The sequence below is a fragment of the Pteropus vampyrus genome, unplaced genomic scaffold, assembly GCF_000151845.1.
Source record: "Pteropus vampyrus isolate Shadow unplaced genomic scaffold, Pvam_2.0 Scaffold461, whole genome shotgun sequence".
NCBI lineage: Eukaryota > Metazoa > Chordata > Mammalia > Chiroptera > Pteropodidae > Pteropus > Pteropus vampyrus.
This window is the reverse complement of record NW_011889242.1, coordinates 839,861-859,273: the sequence shown is the minus strand read 5'-3', so window position 1 is coordinate 859,273 and position 19,413 is coordinate 839,861.

Sequence of the window (19,413 nt, the reverse complement as noted above, 5' to 3'; positions counted from 1 at the left end):
AAAAAGCAGCTAAACTCAGGGTCACAATGGCAAGATTATCCAATCAGTAACAATATCCAGTCTGAAGACCTAGTTCCACAAACATGCAGCCTGGACCTTGCTACCTGAAACTATCGTGGACAACGTGGCCTACAGAATTAAATTGTAATCTTCTCTAAGGAGGAAAAAAGGAGGACATAGTGCATGGATCCAACACTGTCCTCCCTTGAAAGTATTTACGATAGAAATTGGGTCGAAGACACCAACCTGTGTCATCATAACAGTACAGTCTGCACAAACTAGTACCATGTTACCAATTTTCCTTTGATACAATTATTGAAAGGTGACCATACCTTACAACATCAAGCCCTTTCCCTGTTAATAGAATATAGTTTTGGCATTAGGAAACCTGGATGAAAACCTGAACTGTTTTGTAAGTTACTTGATTGGAGAGACTGGAAGCACGGCCAAGCTTTGCTTTTATTTCCAGAACATAGGTTGGAGACCTTGGCATACAGAATCTAGCCTAACTTTACTGTACAAATCTTTAGATAAAGGACGTGACACACGGTCACAAGATCTTCCTGGTTGGAAAAATGTCAATTGAAATACGTGGCCAGGAAATAACCTCTGCCCAAACTACGGTAAGTTGTGTGGATGTTTGAAAACACAATACCACGCCATTGTCATATATAAGGTAAAGTCGTTTGCAGTACGATTCATTCTATGAAGCCTGGTTCATTCTGGGAAGTAAAGTAAAACTCTCCGGCCACAGCAATAAGACTGGTCACTTGGTAGATATTTGATTAGTGCGGGTAATCCTTGATCCCAATGTGAATTCCACCAGTTGTTTACTTGATCTGCGCATGATTCCCTAGTGATTTCTAAGTGATTTTCAGTTGAATTCCACCTTATTTCTCTTCTTTTTTTTCAAACAATTCTTTTAAAACTCATGTCATAAACTCTTATTTTCAATATTCTGCATTGAATCATATGCAATTTCCTCTCAACAGTAGTAGCCTAAGTTTCACCTTCAAGAATAGCGATGATCTCCCACCAGAACGTTAAGGGTTATGCTCACAATGACTCAGCATTTCTGCTACAATACAGCATAATGGCAAGATGAGTTCTACTGCTCCAAGGTAGCTTCATTATTTAGACTCAGCCTCTAAATTTAAACGCGGTTAATATGCGAACTTTGCTCTCATTGTATACAAGCAGGTTGCCTGAGCAGACATGAAACCTCAGGACAGTTACCTAATGACAAGTGTGTGTTAGCCTATGCTGCCATCCTAAAGCAAGTCTTCTCATGCAGACATGACCTTTCGACTGAAGGGCTGTTGGGTGGCTCTGTTACACAGGTAATCTTATTTTCTCAGTGCTTATGTGAATTTTACCGAGGAATGCAGAAAGATAACACAAAAGTGAGCACCACATCATCACCCCAAGTTCACATGATTTTCGTGTGCTTCCTTCAGGCCAGTCCCTTCTTAGTCATGTGAATCCCATGGGAAAGCCTCTCGAGTATGGCTAGATTCCCTAATTCTTGGTACGAGATTTCCAGGTGACTTCCACCTCATTACCTCCACTAGTATAATACAAACCTTTTCAAAACATGTTGAAGAAACTGCCTCAATGTCAGTATCTCAGCTATTTTTCCATAGTGGTTAAGCCAGTTTCTTGCAGATTTTAAGTCTCTGGTTTGACACAGAGAAATTCTTAAGCATTCGTTCTTTTTGCAATGAAGAGATATCTTCACAATTATTCAGCATTTTTCCTACAATAAAGCAATATAGCAGCTATTGTTTCAACCGCTATCCATTCTCTGCCTCACATCACACTCAGCCTCAATTATGAACTCAGCCAATGTGCAAATTCTACCTGAACTGACATAGGCAGTTTTCCTGACAAACAGACAAAAGGAGAGGCGAATTAAAGATCATTGACTGCCTGTATATAATGTTGACCTCACATCAAATTTGTAAGGTAGATATGACATTGGATTGGAGGTCAATACAAAATTGTCTTGGCATCTTTGCATTCCATGCATTCTAATGCTTTCTCATTGTTGATTTGAATTTTCTCAAATATATGCACTTGTCACTTCAAAAAAAGTACTACATCGTTTTCCCTTGTGAGGATGTGGATTGGTGACATGGGCCCAAGGCACAAGGCCTCTCTTTTCCCCCACAAAAAGTAGAAAGGAGACTGGGAACCAAGGAACTAAGCCTATGTTCTCTGAAAACTAGTAGATGTGATATCTTAACCCATAGGATAAGTCTGTCCTCATGTAATTTGAGTCTTATCACGACACCTAGCACATTGCCTCCTGCCTACATTTCCTATTGGGATCCAGGTGCAGTTTTTTGTTGCAGTAACAATCCCTACCTATATTTTCAGAAAGTAGATTTGAGAAATTAGCCCAGAGTTCCAAATCTGTACTCTGTGAACAAATGTTGCCTGAAGTCTTTTCTCAAATAAAAATCTTCCATTGAAAATAAATAAATAAATAAAATGGAGACTGTAGAAATCTTAACCAAGCCTGGACCTTCTAAAAGGACATAGTTGAAGTCCAGGCTGGCAACGTCAGATCATCCCATGGGGAACAATGTCCAGTCTCAAGAACACGGCTGATAAACATCCAGCCTGGCCCTTGTTAACTGAAAACCTGTGGACACCTTGGCTGACAGAACCAAGCTGTCATCACCTAGGAGGGTGAAGAATGGAAAACTTCATTCACCCCTTGAAAGCATTTATGATAGAATTTGGGTGGATGGCACTAACCCTGTGTCTTCATAACAGTACATTTAGCACAACCTGGTCCTACATCACCAGTTTTCCTTTTAAAGAATTATTGAAAGTTGTCCATATCTTTCAGGACCAAGCCTTTCTTATGGTAAGCGGAGGTAGTGTGGGTACTAGGAAACCTGACCAAAGCCTGGACTATACTTTAAAACACTCGACTGGGGAGCTCGGAATGATAAACCAAGTATTGTTCCTACTTCTAGAAAGTAGAGTGGAGACTTTGCCCCACAGAATTTAGCCTAACTTTACATAACGAATCTTTAGACAGGGTACTTAGCAAACAGTCACACGACATTCTTGGTAGGAAAGGAAAAGGTGTTGCAAGTTCATGACCTACAAGGCAGTCTTCTGCTGGAACTTGGGTTAATTGGGTTGATGTTTGAAATAACAACACCACACCAATCTCATATAACGTAAACTCATTTTCAGTCCAATTCATGCTCTGAAGCCTGGTTCATTCTAGGAAGTAAAGTGAAAACCGACGGCCACAGCAACATGACTGGTCACTTGGTAGATACCAGATTAGTGCAGGGTATTCCTAGATCCCCCTGTGAATTAAACCAGGTGTTTACTTGATCTCTGTGTGATTCCCTAGTGTTTTCTAAGTGATTTTCAGATGATTTTCACCTTATTTCTCTTCCCCTATTTTCAAACAAGTGTTTTCAAAACTCATAAACTCTTATCTTCAATATTCAGCATCGAGTCATTGGCCTTTAAGGAAATCTCCATCGACAGTAATAGACAAAGTTCTGCAAAAAATAATAGTGCGGGAGTCCTACATGAAACCGTTAAGAGTGATACTCACAATGACTCAGCATTTTTGCTATACTGCAGCAAAATGGCACTTATAGTTTACAAGACTCTAAAGTAGCTTCGTCAAGCAGACTCGGCCTCCAAATAACAACGCAGTTCATGTTTGACAGCAGCTTTCATTACTTACAAGCAGGTTGCCTGACCATAGATGAAATCCAAGGACAGTTTCTAAAAAAAATTGTCTGTTAATCTATGTCATCGTCCTCACGCAAACCTTCTCATGCAGACATGACGTTTAGATTGAAGGGCTGTTAGGTGGGTATGTTCCATGGATACTAAAATTTTTTCCGTGGTTATCTAAATTTTACCAAAGTTTGGAGAAAGGTAACTCAAAAGTGAGTGCCACACCATCAACCCAATATAACCTGACACCCTGTGATGCCCTCAGACCTGTCTCTTGACAATCAAGTTAATCTCGCTGGGAAGTCTCGTGAATATCGCGAGATTCTTTAACTCTTGCTACGAGATTTACAGGTGACTTACACCACACTTTCCTCTGCTAGGATAAAATAAGCCTCTTTAAAACACTTTGATGGAACAGCCTCAACGTCAATATCTCAGATTTCTATCCTTAATGATTAAGCAAGCCCCTTTCAGAATTTATAGTTTAGGTTTGGTATAGAGTAATTGTAAGGCTGCTGTTCTTTCCACCATCAAGTGGTATCCTCACAATGAGAGCATTTTTCCTACAATATAAGAAAATAACAGCTATTGTATCCAGCACTATCCAGTCTCTGCCTCACAACACATTCAGGCTCAGTGACCAATGCCGCCAATGTGCGACTGTTGCCTCCACAAACATAGGCTGTTTTCCTGAGCAACAAACAAAACAAGAGGCGAATAAAAGATCATTGACTGCCCACATATACCATTGACTTCAAATTAGATTTGTAACTTGGACAGGACATTCGATTGGAGGACAGTTAGGAGGCGGTCTCTGCACCTTTTGCTCCATGTAGATTAATGACTTCTCAGTGTTGATGCAAATTTTTTCAGTGATATGCACTTTTCACTACAAGGGGAGCATTACATCATCCTCCTTGTGATGATATAGAATAATGACACAGGCCTAAGGAACGAGGCCTGTCTTTTCCTAACAAAAATTAGATAAGATACTGGGACCTAAAGCTCTCAGCCTGTCCTTTCTGAAAACGAGTAGATTAAAGAACTGAATCCAAAGGGCAAGTCGGTCTTCATGTAATTTGAGTCTTATCCAGAAACCTAGAACCTTGTCTCCGGCTTCTATTTCCTATTAGGAATCAGAGTTGACCATGGTTTTGCAGTTCCAATCCCTACTCTTATTACCAGGAAGTTTATCTGAGAAATTAGCCTACAGCATTCCTTTTGACTTTCTCTGACATAGGCTGAAATGGTGGTATAAGGTCAAGTTCCAAGCCTTTTTTCTGTGAACGCATGTTGCCTGGTCCATGGCTCAACGGAAAAGCTTCTATATGGAAGAAAAAAACAAAACGAAGACTGTGAAAATCTGAACCAAGCTGGACCACATTAAAGAAAATTGTTTAACTCAGGGCCACAACATCAATATTATCTAATGGCAACAATATCCAGTCTGAAGACCTAGGCCCACAATCATCCAGCCTGGCACCGGCTACCTGAAACTTTTGTGGATACCTTGGCCTACAGAATCAAGCTCTCATTTCGTAGAAGGAGTAAGAATGGAGGACTTGGTGCATGGTACCAAGACTGTCCACCATTTAAAGTATTTAACATAGATATTCAGCCAAAGACACCAACCTGTGTCATCATAACAGTACATTCAGCACAAACTGGTTCCACATCACTAACTTTTCCTTTGATACTGTTATTTAAAGATGACCATATCTTAAAGCACCAAGCTTTTCCACTGGTAATAGAACATAGTTTGAACACTAAGAAACCTGGATCGAAACCTGAACTGTTTTGTGTTACTCAAGTAGAGACCATGGAAGCACGGCCAAGCAATGCTTTAATTTCCAGGAAGTAAAGTGGAGACCTTGGCACACAGAATATAGTCTAACCTTACTTAACGGACCTTTAGATTGAGGACTTGGCACAAGGTCACAAGACTTTCTTGGTAGGAAAAAAATGTTCATGGAAGTCCATGGCCTAGGACCAGTCGTCTGCTGGGATTAAGGTAAATTGTGTGAATGTTTCAATACACAATACCATGCCGGTCTCATTTACAAGGTACATTCGAGAGCCAAAGATTTCACAAACTAAAGCCTGATTCATTGTAAGAAGTAAGGTGAAATCCTAAGCCAGGGCAACAAGACTAGGCACCTGGTGGACACCGGATTCCTGCAAGTTCTTCCTCGATCTTCACATGAATCTTGCCAGGTATTCATTTGTCCTCCATGTAATTCCCTGGTGATGACTACGTGATTTTTAGGTTACTTCCACCTTATAACTCTTCCACCATCCTCAAACAAGTGTTTTCAAAACACGTCTCAGAAACACTTATTTTAAAGATTTCAGCATTTAGTCATTGGACTTTAAGCAAATTCTTCTCGACAGTAGTATCCTAAGGTTCACCTTCGAGAATAGCGTGGATCTCCCACCAGAACCGTTAAGGGTTATGCTCACAATGACTCACCACTTCTGCTATAATAAAGCATAATTGCGCTTTGAGTTTCCAATGCTCTAAGGTAGCCTCGTCATTCAGACTCAGCCTCTAAATTTCAATGGGGTTCATGTGTGACCATTGCTCCCATTGTATACAAACAGGTTGCCTGACCAGAGACAAAAACTCCGTATAATTGCCTAACAAGAAGCGTGTGTTAGCCTATGCTGCCGACCTCAAATAAATCTCATCAGACATGACCTTCCGATTGAAGTGCTGTTAGGTGACTATGTTACACAAGTAATCTCATTTTCTCAGTACTTATAGAATTTTACCAAGGAATGTAAAAGTGCTGCACAAAAGTGAGTGCCACACCATCACACCAATTTCATGTGATTTCCATGTGTTTCCCCCAGGGCAGTTTCTTTCTGATCATGAGAATCCCGCGGGAAAGCCTCATGAGTATTCTGAGATTCCTTCATTCTTGTACAAGATTGCAGGTGACTTTCAATTCATTAACTTTGCTAGGCTAATACAAGTCCTTTCAAGGTCAGAATCTCAACTTTTTTTCCATATTGGTTAAGCCAGTCTCTCACAGATTTTTAGTTTGAGTTTTGCTATAGAGAAATTCTGAGACAGCCATTCTTTCTGCCATCAAGTAGTATCCTCACAATGACTCAGCATTTTCCCTACAATACAGAAAACTGGCAGCTATTGTTTCCACCACTATTCAGTTGCTGCCTCACAGCACACTTAGGCGCAATGAGCAACACTGCCATTATGTGACTCTTACCTCCATGGACATAAGGCAGTTTTTCTGACAGACAAAACTAGAGGCAAATTAAAGATCATTGAATGCCCGCGTATACTGTTGACTTCAAATTAGATTTATAATGTGGACACGAATTCGATTGGAGAACAGTTAGGAGGCTGTCTTGGGCACCTTCTGCTCCATGTAGACTAATGACTTCTCAGTGTTGATGCGAATTTTCTCAGTGATATGCACTTTTCACTACAAAGGGAAAACTACACCATCTGACCTTGTTAGGATATGTATTAGAGACACCAGCCCAAGGCACAAGGCCCGTCTTTTCCTAACAAAAAGTAGAAGGGAGACTGAGAACCAAGGCACTAAGCCTATCCTCTCTGAACACTAGTCGGTAGGAGAACTTAACCAACAGGGCAAGTCTGCCTTCATGTAATTTGAGTCTCATCTTGATACCTAGGACCTTGTTTACTGCCTCCCTTTCCTATTGGGATCCAGTGTGCTATCTTTGGTTGCAGTTAAAATCCTTACCTTTATTTCAAGATGGTAGATATGAAAAATTAGCCCAGAGCATTTCTTCTGACTCTCCGAGATAGACTAAAAGGGTTGCCTAAGCCCACAGTTCCAAGGACAAATGTTAACTGAATTCCTTGTCTTAAAGCAAAAGCCTTCTTTAAAAAAGAAAAAAATTAATAGGAGACTGTGGAAATCTGAACCAAGCCAGGACCTCCTAAAAAACCATAGTTAAAGCCGTGGCCCACAACGTTAAAACTACCCAAGTGGTAAAAATGTCCAGTCTCAAGACCTAGGCCCACAAACATCCAGCATGGGGCATTTTTATCTGAAACTCTTGTGGACACTTTGGCCTATGGAACCAAACTGTCATCTAGGAGGAGGAAGAATGGAGGACTTGGTGCACGTCTCCTAGACTGTCCTCCCTTGAAATCATTTATGATAGAATTTGGGCCGATGGCACCAACCCTGTGTCTTCATAACAGTGCATTCAGCACAACCTGGTCCCACATCACCAATTTTCCTTTTAGAGAAATACTGAAAGGTTACCATAGCTTGCAGCACTAAGCCTTTCTTTTGGTAAGAGAAGGTAGTGTGGGCACTAAAACCCTGGCCAGAGTGTGGACTGTTCTTCAAAAACCTCGTTTGAAGAGCTTGGAATCATAACCAAGTATTGCTCCTATTTCTAGGATGTATAGTGGAAACCTTGGCCCACATAATTTAGCCTAACTTTGCATAATGAATCTTTAGGTAGAGGACATGGCAAACGGTCACAAGACATTCTTGGTAGGAAAGGAAACTTCATTGGAAGTCCATGGCCTAGGAGGCAGTCCTCTGCTGGAACTGAGATAAGTTGGGTGGACATTTGAAAACACAACAGCACACCAATCTCATATTCAATTGCAATACGATTCATGCCCTGAAGCCTGGTTCATTCTAGGAAGGAAAATGAAAACCTAAGGCCACAGCAACAAGACTGTTCACTTGGTAGATACCAGATAAGGACAGGGTATTTCTATATCCCTATGTGAAATCCACCAGGTGTTTACTTGATCTCTGCATGATTCACATATGATTTCTAAGTGATTTTCAGGTCATCTCCAACTTATTCCTTTTCCCTTATTTCAAACAAGTGTTTTCAAACCTCGTCCTATAAACTCTATTTTCAATATTCAGCATTGAGTCAGTAGCATTTAAGCAATTCCCTGTTGTCAGTAGTGTCCAAAGGTCCACATAAAAAATAGTGCGGGAGTTTCACATGAAAGTGTTCAGAGTGATACTCACAATGACTCAGCATTTTTGCTAAAATACAGCAAAATGCTGCTTACACTTTACACTGCTCTAAAGTATCTTCATCAAGCAGACTCAGCCTCCAAATATCGATGCAGTTAATGTTCGACAGCAGCTTCCATTGTGTTCCCGCAGGTTGCCTGACCATAGATGAAACCTAAGGCCAGTTATCTAACAACAATCGTCCATTAACCTATTCCACCGTCCACAAGTGATCCTTTTCTGGCAACATGACCTTTCGATTGAAGGACCATTAGGTGGCTATGTTCCATAGACACTATCATTTCTCAGTGGTTATCTCAATTACCAAGGAATGGAGAAAAGTTACTCAAAACTGAAAACAAAACCATCAATCAAATATCATGTGATTCCCTGTGATGCTCTCTGGCCTGTCTCTTGAAGATCACGTGAATCCTGCAGTGAAGACTCGTCATTCCCTAATTCTTGTTACCAGATTTCCAGGCGACTTCCACCTCACTTTCCTCTCCTAGGCTAAAATAAGCCTGTTCAGAACACATTGATGGAAGGGTCTCAATGTCAATATCTCAGTTTTCTTTCCTTTGTGGTGAAGCCAGTCCACTTCAGAATTTAGAGTCTGAGGTTTGGTATACAGAAATTCTGAGGCAGCTATTTTTTCTGTTGTCAAGTGGTATCCTCACAATGATTCAGAATTTTTTCTACAATACATAAAATGGTGGTTATTGTTTCCACCACTATCTAATCACTGCCTCACAGCACACTGAGGCTCAATTATCAAGGCTGCCAATGTACAACTGTTGCCTCCCTGAACAAAGGTTGTTTTCCTGAAAAACAGACAAAACTGGAGGCGAAGTAAAGATCACTGACTGCCTGCATATACTGTTGTTTTGAAATGAGATTTGGAATTATGACATGACATTCGATTGGAAGACAGTCATAGGGGATGATGAATAAGATTGAAGTCACCTGAAAATCACGTAGTAATAAGCAGTGAATTACATGGAATTCAAGTGAATACCTGGAGAGATTTACATGGGGATCACGGAAGACCAGGCAGTCATCTAGTGTCTACCAAGTGATGAGTCTTGTTGCTGTGGTTATAGGTTTTCACCTTATTACTTACAATGAATCAGCCTTCAGTTTGTATAATATTTTGCACTCGATTGTACCCTGTAAATGAGACTGGTGTGGTGTTGTGTATTCAAATATCTAGACAACTCATCCTAGTTCCGGCAGAGGACAGGGTCCTGAGCCATGGACTTCCATCGACATTTGTTCCTACCAAGAAGGTCTTGTGACCATGTGCCACGTACTCTATCTAAAGATACATTCAGTAAAGTTAGGGTAGATTCTGTGTGCCAAGGTCTCCAACCTGCTTTCGGGAAATAAAAGCAATACATTGTTGTGCTCCCGGGCTCTTCAATCAAGTCATTTACAAAATAGTTCAGGCTTTGATCCAGGTTTCTTAGTGCCCAAACTATGTTCCCTTACCAGGGGAAAGGTTGTTGCTGTAAGGTATGGTCACCTTTCAATAATTGTGTTAAAGGAAAATTGGTGACGTAAAACTAGTTTGTGCTGAATGTAGTGTTATGATGACACATTTGGTGTCTTCTGCCCAATTGTTATCATAAATACTTTCAAGGAAAGAGAGTCTTAGAACCGTGCACCGAGTCCTCCATTCTTCTTCCTTCTAGAAGATGACAGCTTGATTCTGTAGGTCAAGGTGTCCACAATAGTTTCAGCTAGCAGGGGCCAGGCTGAATGTTTGTGGACATATATCTTCAGACTGGATATTGTTACCTATTGGAAGATCTCGACATAGTGGCCATGAGTTTAACTGCTTCCTTTTAAGTGGTCCAGGCTTGAATCATATTTTTACAAGTATCTATTTTATTTTTTCTTAAGTAAGAAAGGCTTTTGCTTTGATCCAGGGCTGCAGGCACATTTGGTTACAGAAAATGAATTGGAACTTGGACTTAAGTCACAAATTCAGTCTATGTCGGAGAAAGTTGGAAGAAATGTTGTTGGCTAATTTGTGAGATCTACTTTTTGGAAATACGGGTAGAGATTGGAACTTCAAAACCAAAGTCAGTTCCCTGTTTCCTAATAGGAAATAGGAGCTGGGGACAAAGTCCTAGTTTTCTAGATAAGATTCAAATTATATGAGGACAGGCTTGGCCTTTGGAACAAGTTCTCATATCTACTAGTTTTCTGAGAGGACAGGCTTGGTGCTTTGGGTCCCAGACTCCCACCTACTTTTGTTTGGAAAAGACAGGCCTTGTGCCTTGGGCCCGTATCTCCAATCCATATCCTCACAAGAAAAGATGATATAGTTTTCCCTTTGTAGTGAAAAGTGCATATCACTGAGAAAATTCGCATCAGCACTGAGAAGTCAAATGTCTACATGGAGCAGAAGATGGCTGAGACTGCCTCCTAACTGTCCTGTAATCCAATTTCGAGTCCTCATTATGAATCTAATTTGAAGTCAACGGTATATTAGGGCAGTCAATGATCGTTAATTTTCCTTAAGTGTTGTCTGTTTGGAATACTGCCTCATATTCATGGAAGCAAAAGTGGCACATTGGCAGCGTTGATAATTGAGCCTGAGTGTGCTGTGAGGCAGCGACTGGATAGTGGTGGAAACAATAGCCACAATTTTTCTGTATTACAGGAAAAATGCTGAGTCATTATGAGGATACCACTTGATGGAAAGAACGGCTGCTTCAGAATTTCTCTATACCACACCTCAGACTACAAATTCTGAGAAGAACTTGCTTAACCACCAAGGAAGAAAACTGAGAAATTGACAATGAGGCTGTTCCATCAATGTGTTCTGAAGAAGCTTATTTTAGCCTAGTAGAAGAAAGTGACATGGAAGACGCCTGGAAATCTCATAACAAGAATTAAGGAATCTCGTGATACTCATGAGGCTTCTCTGCATGATATACACGACCGTCAAGAGATGGATCTGAGGATATCACAGACAGTCACGTAATATTGGTTGCAGGTGTAACATTAACTTTTGAGTTACCCTTCTCCATTCCCTGGTAAAATTTAGATAACTACTGAGAAAATGATAGTGTCTGTGTAACATAGCCACCCAACGGCCCTTCAAAGGACATGTCTGTAGGAGAAGATTCGCTTGAGGATGGGGGCATAGGCTAACAGACCATTGTTGTTAGATAACTGGCTTTAGGTTTCATCTGTGATCATGCAACATACTTGCACGCAATGAAAGCTGTTGTCGAACATTAAAGTGTTGATATTTGGAAGCTGAATCTGATTGACGAAGCTACTTGGGAGTTGTATAAACTGTAAGCATCATTTTCCATTGTTAAGGGAAAAATGCTGAGTCATAACTCTGAATGGCTTCATGCGGGACTCCCGCATTACTCTTTTATGCAGAACTTGGTCACTGCTGTCGACAGGGAATTGCTTAACGGCCAATGACACAATGCTAAATACAGAAAATAAGAGTTTATGAGACGAGTTTTGAAAACACTTGTTTGAAAATAGGAGAAGAGGAATAAGATGGACATAACCTGTAATTCACTTAGAAATCTCTAGGAATCATATGGAGATTGAGTACACACCTGGTAGAATTCACATGGGGATCAAGACATAGCCTACACTAATTTGGTATGTACCAAGTGACCAGTCTTGTTCCTGTGGCCATAGGTTTTCATTTCACTTCGTAGAATGAACCAAGCTTCAGAGCCTGAATGGTATTGCAAACAAGTTTACCTTATATATGAGCTTGGCGTGGTGCTGGGTTTTCAAATGCCCACCCAACTTACCCCAGTTCCAGCAGAGGACTGCCTCCTAGGCCATGGACTTCCAACGAAGTTTCCTTTCCTACCAAGAATGTCTTGGGACCGTTTGCCAAGTCCTCTACCTAAAGATCTGTTATGTAAAGTTAGGCTAGATTCTGTTAGCCAAGGCTGCACTCTACTTCCTAGAATTAGGAACAATACATAATTTTGATTCCAAGCTCCCCACATGAGTTATTTAACAGTGCAGGATTTGGCAAGGTTTATTAGTGCCCACATTATCTTCTCTTATCAGAAGAAAGACTTGGTGCTGCAAGCTATGGTCACCTTTCAATAATTGACTAAAAGGAAAGTTAGTGACGTGGGTCCAGATTGTGCTGATTGTACTGTTAGAATAACAGGGTGGGTGCCATCTGCCCAAATTCTATTGTAAATGCTTTCAAAGGATTACAGTCTTGGAGGCATTCGCAGAGTCCTCCATTCATCCTCCTCCTAGGAGATGACAGCTTGGTTATTTAGGCCCAAGATTTTCAGGAAAAATGGTCAGGCTGGATGTTTTTGGGCCTAGGTCTTGAGGCTGAACATTGTTACCAATTGGATGGTCTTGACATTGGGGCCTGGGCTTTAACTATGTCCTTTTAGGAGGTCTAGGCTTGGTTCAGATTTCCACAGTCTCTGTTTTATTTATTCTTCCCTAAAGCATGCTTTTGTTTTGAGACAAGGAGTTCAGGCAACATTTGTTCACAGAGAATGGGCTTCAAACTGTGGGCTTACACCACAATTTCAGTCTATGTCAGAGATAGTCAGAGAAAATGCTCTGGGCTAATTTCTCAAATCTACATTCTTGAAATAGAGTTAGAGATTGTAACTGAAATCAAAGACAGCTCACTGGATCCCAATAAGAAATGCAGGCAGGAGACAAGGTCTTAGGCTTTGATATAAGTCTCACATTACATGAAGACAGTCTTGTTCTTTGGTTTAAGTTATCTTCTCTACTTTTCAAAGAGGATAGGCTTACTTCCTTGGTTCTCAGTCTCCCTTTTACTTTTGTTAGGGAAAGACAAATCTTGTGCCTTGGGCCCATGTCACCAATCCACATCCTCACAAGAGAAGATGATGCAATGCTTTCTTTGAAGTGACAAGTGCATATCACTTAGAAAATTCACATCAACAGTGAGAAATCATTAGTATGCGTGCAACAGAAGGTAGCCGAGATAGATTTCGTACTTACCTCCAATCGAATGTCATGTTCACATTCCAAACCTTATGTGAGGTCAATGGTATATGTGGGCAGTCAATGATCTTTAATTTGTCTCTAATTTTGTCTGTTTGTCAGGAAACCTGCCTATGTCAGTGGAGGCAGAAATCACACATTGGCTTGTTCATATTTGTGCCTGAGTGTGCTAGGAGGAAGCGAATGGATAGTGGTTGAAACATACTTGCTACATTGCTTTATTGTAAAAAAATAAATGCTAAGTCACTGTGTAGATACCTCTTCATTGCAAAAAGAAGGACAACTTAAGAATTTGTCTATATCAAAGCACAGACTAAAAATCTGCCAGAGACTGGCTTAACCAATATGAAAAAAAAAAAAGCTGAGATAATGACATTGAGGCAGTTACTTCACCGTCTTCTAAAAGGCCTAGCAGAGGTAATGAGGTGGAAATCGCATGGAAATCTAGTACCAAGAATTAGGTAATCTCACGTTACTCACAAGGATTTACCGCGTGATTCACGTGACTTATAAGTGACTGGCCTGAGGACAACACATGAAAATCACATGAAATGTGGGTGATTTTATGGCGCTCATTTTTGTGTTACCTTTCTGCATTCCTTGGTGAAATTCACTGAGAAAATAAGATTACCTATGCAATATAGCCACCTAACAGCCTTTCAATCGAAAGCTCATGTATACATGAAAAGACTTGATTGAAGACAGTGGCATGGTCAAACACACACTTGACATTAAGTAACTGCCCTGAGGTTTCGTCTCAAGTTAGGCAAGTTGCTTGTATACAACTGGAGCATCATTCACACATTCATCACTTTGAATTTCGAGGCTGAGTCTGAATGATGAAGGTACCTTCAAGTAGTGGAATCTCTAAGCACTATTATGCTGTATTGTAGCAGAAATGCTGTGTTGTCAGCATAACCTTTAATTGTTCTGGTGAGAGAGCCACACTATTCTTGAAGGTCAACCTTAGGCTACGACTCTCAAGAAGAAATTGCTTAAAGGCCAATGCTTCAATGCTGAAATATTGAAAATAAATGTTTATGAGACATGTTTCGAAAACACATGTTTGCAGATAGGGGAAGAGCTATAAGGTAGAAGTCACTGGAAAATCACGTAGTAATCACCATGGAATTACATGTCGGTCAAGGGATGCCTGGAGGTATTCACGTGGGGATAAAGGAAGACCCTGCAGGAATCTTGTGTCTTCCAGGTGACTAGTCTTGTTCCTGTTGCTGTAGGTTTTCACCTTACTTCTTACAATGAATCAGGCTTCAATTTGTGAAATGTTTTGCACTTGAGCGTACCCTGTAAATGATTCTGGCATGGTATAATGTATTCAAGCGTCCACAGAACTCATCCTAGTTTTGGCAGATGACTGGGACCTGGGTCATAGACTTTTATCGACATGTTTTCCTACCAAAAAGTTCTTGTGACTGGGTGCCACGTCATCTATCTAAAGATTTCTTAAGTAAAGTTAGTCATTTATATGTGCCAATGTCTCCACTCTACTTTCTGAAAATAATAGCAATGCTTGGCCATGCTTCCAGGTTCTTCAATTGAGTAACTGACAAAACAGTTCAGGCTTTGATCCAGGTTTCTTAGTGCTCAAACTATGTTCTATTACTAGAGAAAAGGGTTGGTGCTGTAAGGTATGGTCACCTTTCAAAAATTGTCTGAAAGAAAAGTTGGTGATGAGGAACTAGTTTGTGCTGAATGTACTGTTATAATGACACAGGTTGGTGTTGTTGGTACAATTTCTATCATAAATATTTTCAAGGGAGAACAGTCTTGGAACCCTGCACCGAATCCTCCATTATTCCTTTTTCTAGAACATAACAGCTTGATTCTATTGGTCAAGGTGTCCAAAATAGTTTCAGGTTGCAGAGGCCAGGTTGGATGTTTGTGGGTGTAGGTCTTCAGAATGAATATTGTTACCAACTGGATGATTTTGACATTGTGGGGCTGGTCTTTAACTATATCCTTTAAGGAGATTCAGGCTTGGTTAAGATTTCCTCAGTCTCCATTTTATTTTTTCTTCCATTAAGAAGGTTTTTGTTTGGAGACAAGGACTTCAGGTAACACTTACTCACAGAAAACAGGCTTGAAACTGTGGGCTTATGCCACCCATTCAGTCTATGTTGGAGAAAGTTGTAAGAAATGCTTTTGGCTATTTTCTTAAATCTACTTCCTGGATCTAGAGGTAGGGATTGTAACTGCAAACATAGACAGCACCCTTGAGCACAATAGGAAATGCAGGTAGGAGACAAAGTCCTAGGTTCCGAGAAGAGACTTAAATTACCTGAAGATTGACTTACCCTGTTTTTTAAATTATCCTATCTACTAGTATTCAATAGGATAGGCTTAATGCCTTGGTTCACAGTCTCCCTTCTACTTTTTGTTAGGAAAAGACAGGCCTTGTGCCTTCGGCCCATGTCACCAATCCACATCCTTACAAGGGAAGACTATATAGTGCTTTTTTTTGAAGGGACGTGCATATAACTAGAAAATTCACATCAACACTGAGAAATCATTAGTATGCATGAAAAGAAGGTAGCTGAGACAGATTTCATACTTACCTCCAAACGAATGTCAAGTCAGCATTACAAATCTAATTTGAAGTCAATGGTATATGCAGACAGTCAATGATCTTTAATTCACCTCTAATTTTGCCTTATGTTTGGAGAGGCAACAGTCGCACATTGGCAGCATTGATCATTTGCCTTAGTGTGCTGTGAGGCAGTGACTGGATAGTCGTGGAAACAATAGCTGATATTTTTTTGTATTGTAGGAAAAATGCTGTCATTGTGAGGATACCACTTGATGGCGGAAAGAACAGTTGCTTCAGAATTTCTCTATAACAAACCTCAGACTACACATTCTGAGAGGAACTGGCTTAATCATCAAGGAAAGAAATCTGAGATATTGACATTGAGGATGTTCCCTCAACATGTTCTGAAGGGGCTGATTGTAACCTAGCAGAGGAAAGTGAGGTGGAAGTCATCTGGAAATCTTGTAACAAGAATTAAGGAATCTCCTGGTACTCCTGAGGCTTTCCTGTGGGATTCACGTGACCGTCGAGAGATAGGTCTCAGGGCATCACACAGTCACATGATATTGGGTTGATGATGTTGTGCTCAGTTTTGAATTACTCTAAACCTTGGTAAAATTTAGAAAACCACTGGGAAAATTATAGTGTCTATGTAACATAACCACCTAATGGCACTTTAATCAAAAGGTCATGTCTGCATGAGAAGGTTCGCATGAGGACGTCAGCATAGGTTAACACACAATTCTTATTAGATAACTGGCCTTAGGTTTCATATGTGGTCAGGCAACCTGCATGAATGCAATGGAAGCTGCTGTCAAACATTAACTGCATTGATATTTGGAGGCTGACTCTGGTTGACAAAGCTACTTATGAGCGGTGTACACTGTAAGCGCCATTTTTCTGTAGTATAGCAAAAATGCTGAGTCATTGTGAGTATTACTCTGTACAGTTTCATATGGGACTCCCACATTTTTCTTTTATGCTAATCTCTGGCCACTACTGACGACAGAGAATTCCTTAAAGGCCAAAGACTAAATGCTGAGTATTGAAAATAAGAGTTTATGAGACAAGTTTTGAAAACACTTGTTTGAAAAAAGGAGAAGAGAACTAAAATGGAAATCACCTGAAAATCACTTAGAAATCACTAGAGAATCACGCAGAGATCATTAAAAAAACTGGTGGAATTCACATTGATATTAAGGATTACCACACACTAATTGGATATCTACCAAGTGACTAGTCTTGTGGCTGTGGCCGTACGTTTTCACCTTACTTTGTAGTATGAACCAGGCTTCAGAGCATGAATCATACTGCAAACAAGTTTCCTTATATATGACATTGGCATGGTGTTGTGTTTCCAAACGTCCACCCAAATTATCCTTGTTCCGGCAGAGGACTGAATCCTAGGCCATGGACTTCCAACGACTCTTCTTTTCCTACCAAGAATGTCTTGTGACCGTTTGCCAGTTCCTCTACTGAAATAGTCGTTATATAAAGTTAGGCTAGATTCTGTGGGGCAAAGTGTCCACTGTACTTCCTAGAATTAGAAGCAATACTTGGTTGTGATTCCAAGCTCCCTAATCAAGTTTTTTAAAGAACATTTCAGGCTTTGGCCAGGTTTCTTAGTGACCACACTACCTTCTCTTACCAGATGAAAGGCTTGGTGATGCATGGTATGCTCAACTTTCAATAAATATCTAAAAAAAAAATTGATGACGTGGGTCCATGCTGTGCTGAAAGTACAGTTAGTATGACAGAAGATTGGTCTCATCAGCCCAATTTCTATCGTAAATATTTTCAAAGGAGTACATTTTTGGAGGCATGCACCAAGTCCTCTATTCTTCCTCTTATAGGAGATGACATATTGGTTCCATGGGCCAAGATGTCCAGAAAAGATTCATGTAAAAAGGGCCAGGTTTGGATGTTTGTGGGCCTAGGTCTTGAGGCTGGACATTGAAACCAATTGGATTGTCTTGACATTTTGCGCCTAGGCTTTAACTATGTCCTTTTAAGAGGTACGGGCTTGCTTAAGATTTCCACAGTCTCTGATTTATTTTTTCTTCACTTAAGAAAGCTTTTGCTTTGAGACAAGGTCTTCAGTCAACATTCATTCACAAAGAAGAGGCTTAGAACTGTGGGCTTAAGAGACCATTTAGTCTCTGTCAGAGAAAGTCTGGGAAAATTCTCTTGGCTAATTTCACAAATCTACTTTCTGGAAATAGAGGTAGGGATTGTAACTGCAACCAAGGACAGCACACTGGATGTAAACAGGAGATGCAGGCAGGAAACAAAGTCCTAGGTTTCGAGAAAAGACTCAAATTACATGAGGACAGGCTTGCTTGCTGATTTAACTTATCCTATCTTTTGTGTTAAAAGCAGATAAGCTTAGTGTCTAGTTCCCAGTATCCCTTCTACCTTTTGTTAGGAAATGACAGGCCTTGTACCTTGGGCCCATTTACCAATCCACATTATCACAAGGGAGATGATATAGTGCTTTCTTTGAAGGGACAAGTGCATATAACTGAGAAAATTCACATCAACACTGAGATATCATTAGTATTTGTGGAACTGAAGGTGTCCGAACCAGACTTCGTAGTGACTACCAGTTGAATGTCATGTCCACCTTACAAAACTTATGTGAGGTCATGCAGGCAGTCAATGATCTTTAATTCACCTCTACTTTTGTTTGTTTGTCAGGAAAACTGCCTATGTCACAGGAAGAAGAAGTCGCACATTGCCTGCGATCATAATTGAGCCTGAGTATTCTGTAAGCAGCGAATAGATAGCAGCTGAAATCATAGCTGCCATATTGCTGTATTGTAGGAAAAATGCTGAGTCATTGTAAGGATATCTCTTCACTGCAAAAAGAATGACTGCTTAAGAATTTCTCTATATCAAACAGTAGACTAAAAATTTGCAAGAGACTGGCTTAACCAATACGGAGAAAAAGCTGATATACTGAATTGAGGCAGTTTGCAACATGTTCTGAAAAGGCTTTTTCTAGTCTAGTAGAGTTAATGAGGTGGATGTCGCCTGGAAATCTAGTACCAAGAATTAGGAAATCTCACGATACTCATGAGACTTTCCCATGGGAATCACGTGACCAGGAAGAGACTAGCCTGAGAGCAACAAACCAAAATCACATGAAATTGGGGT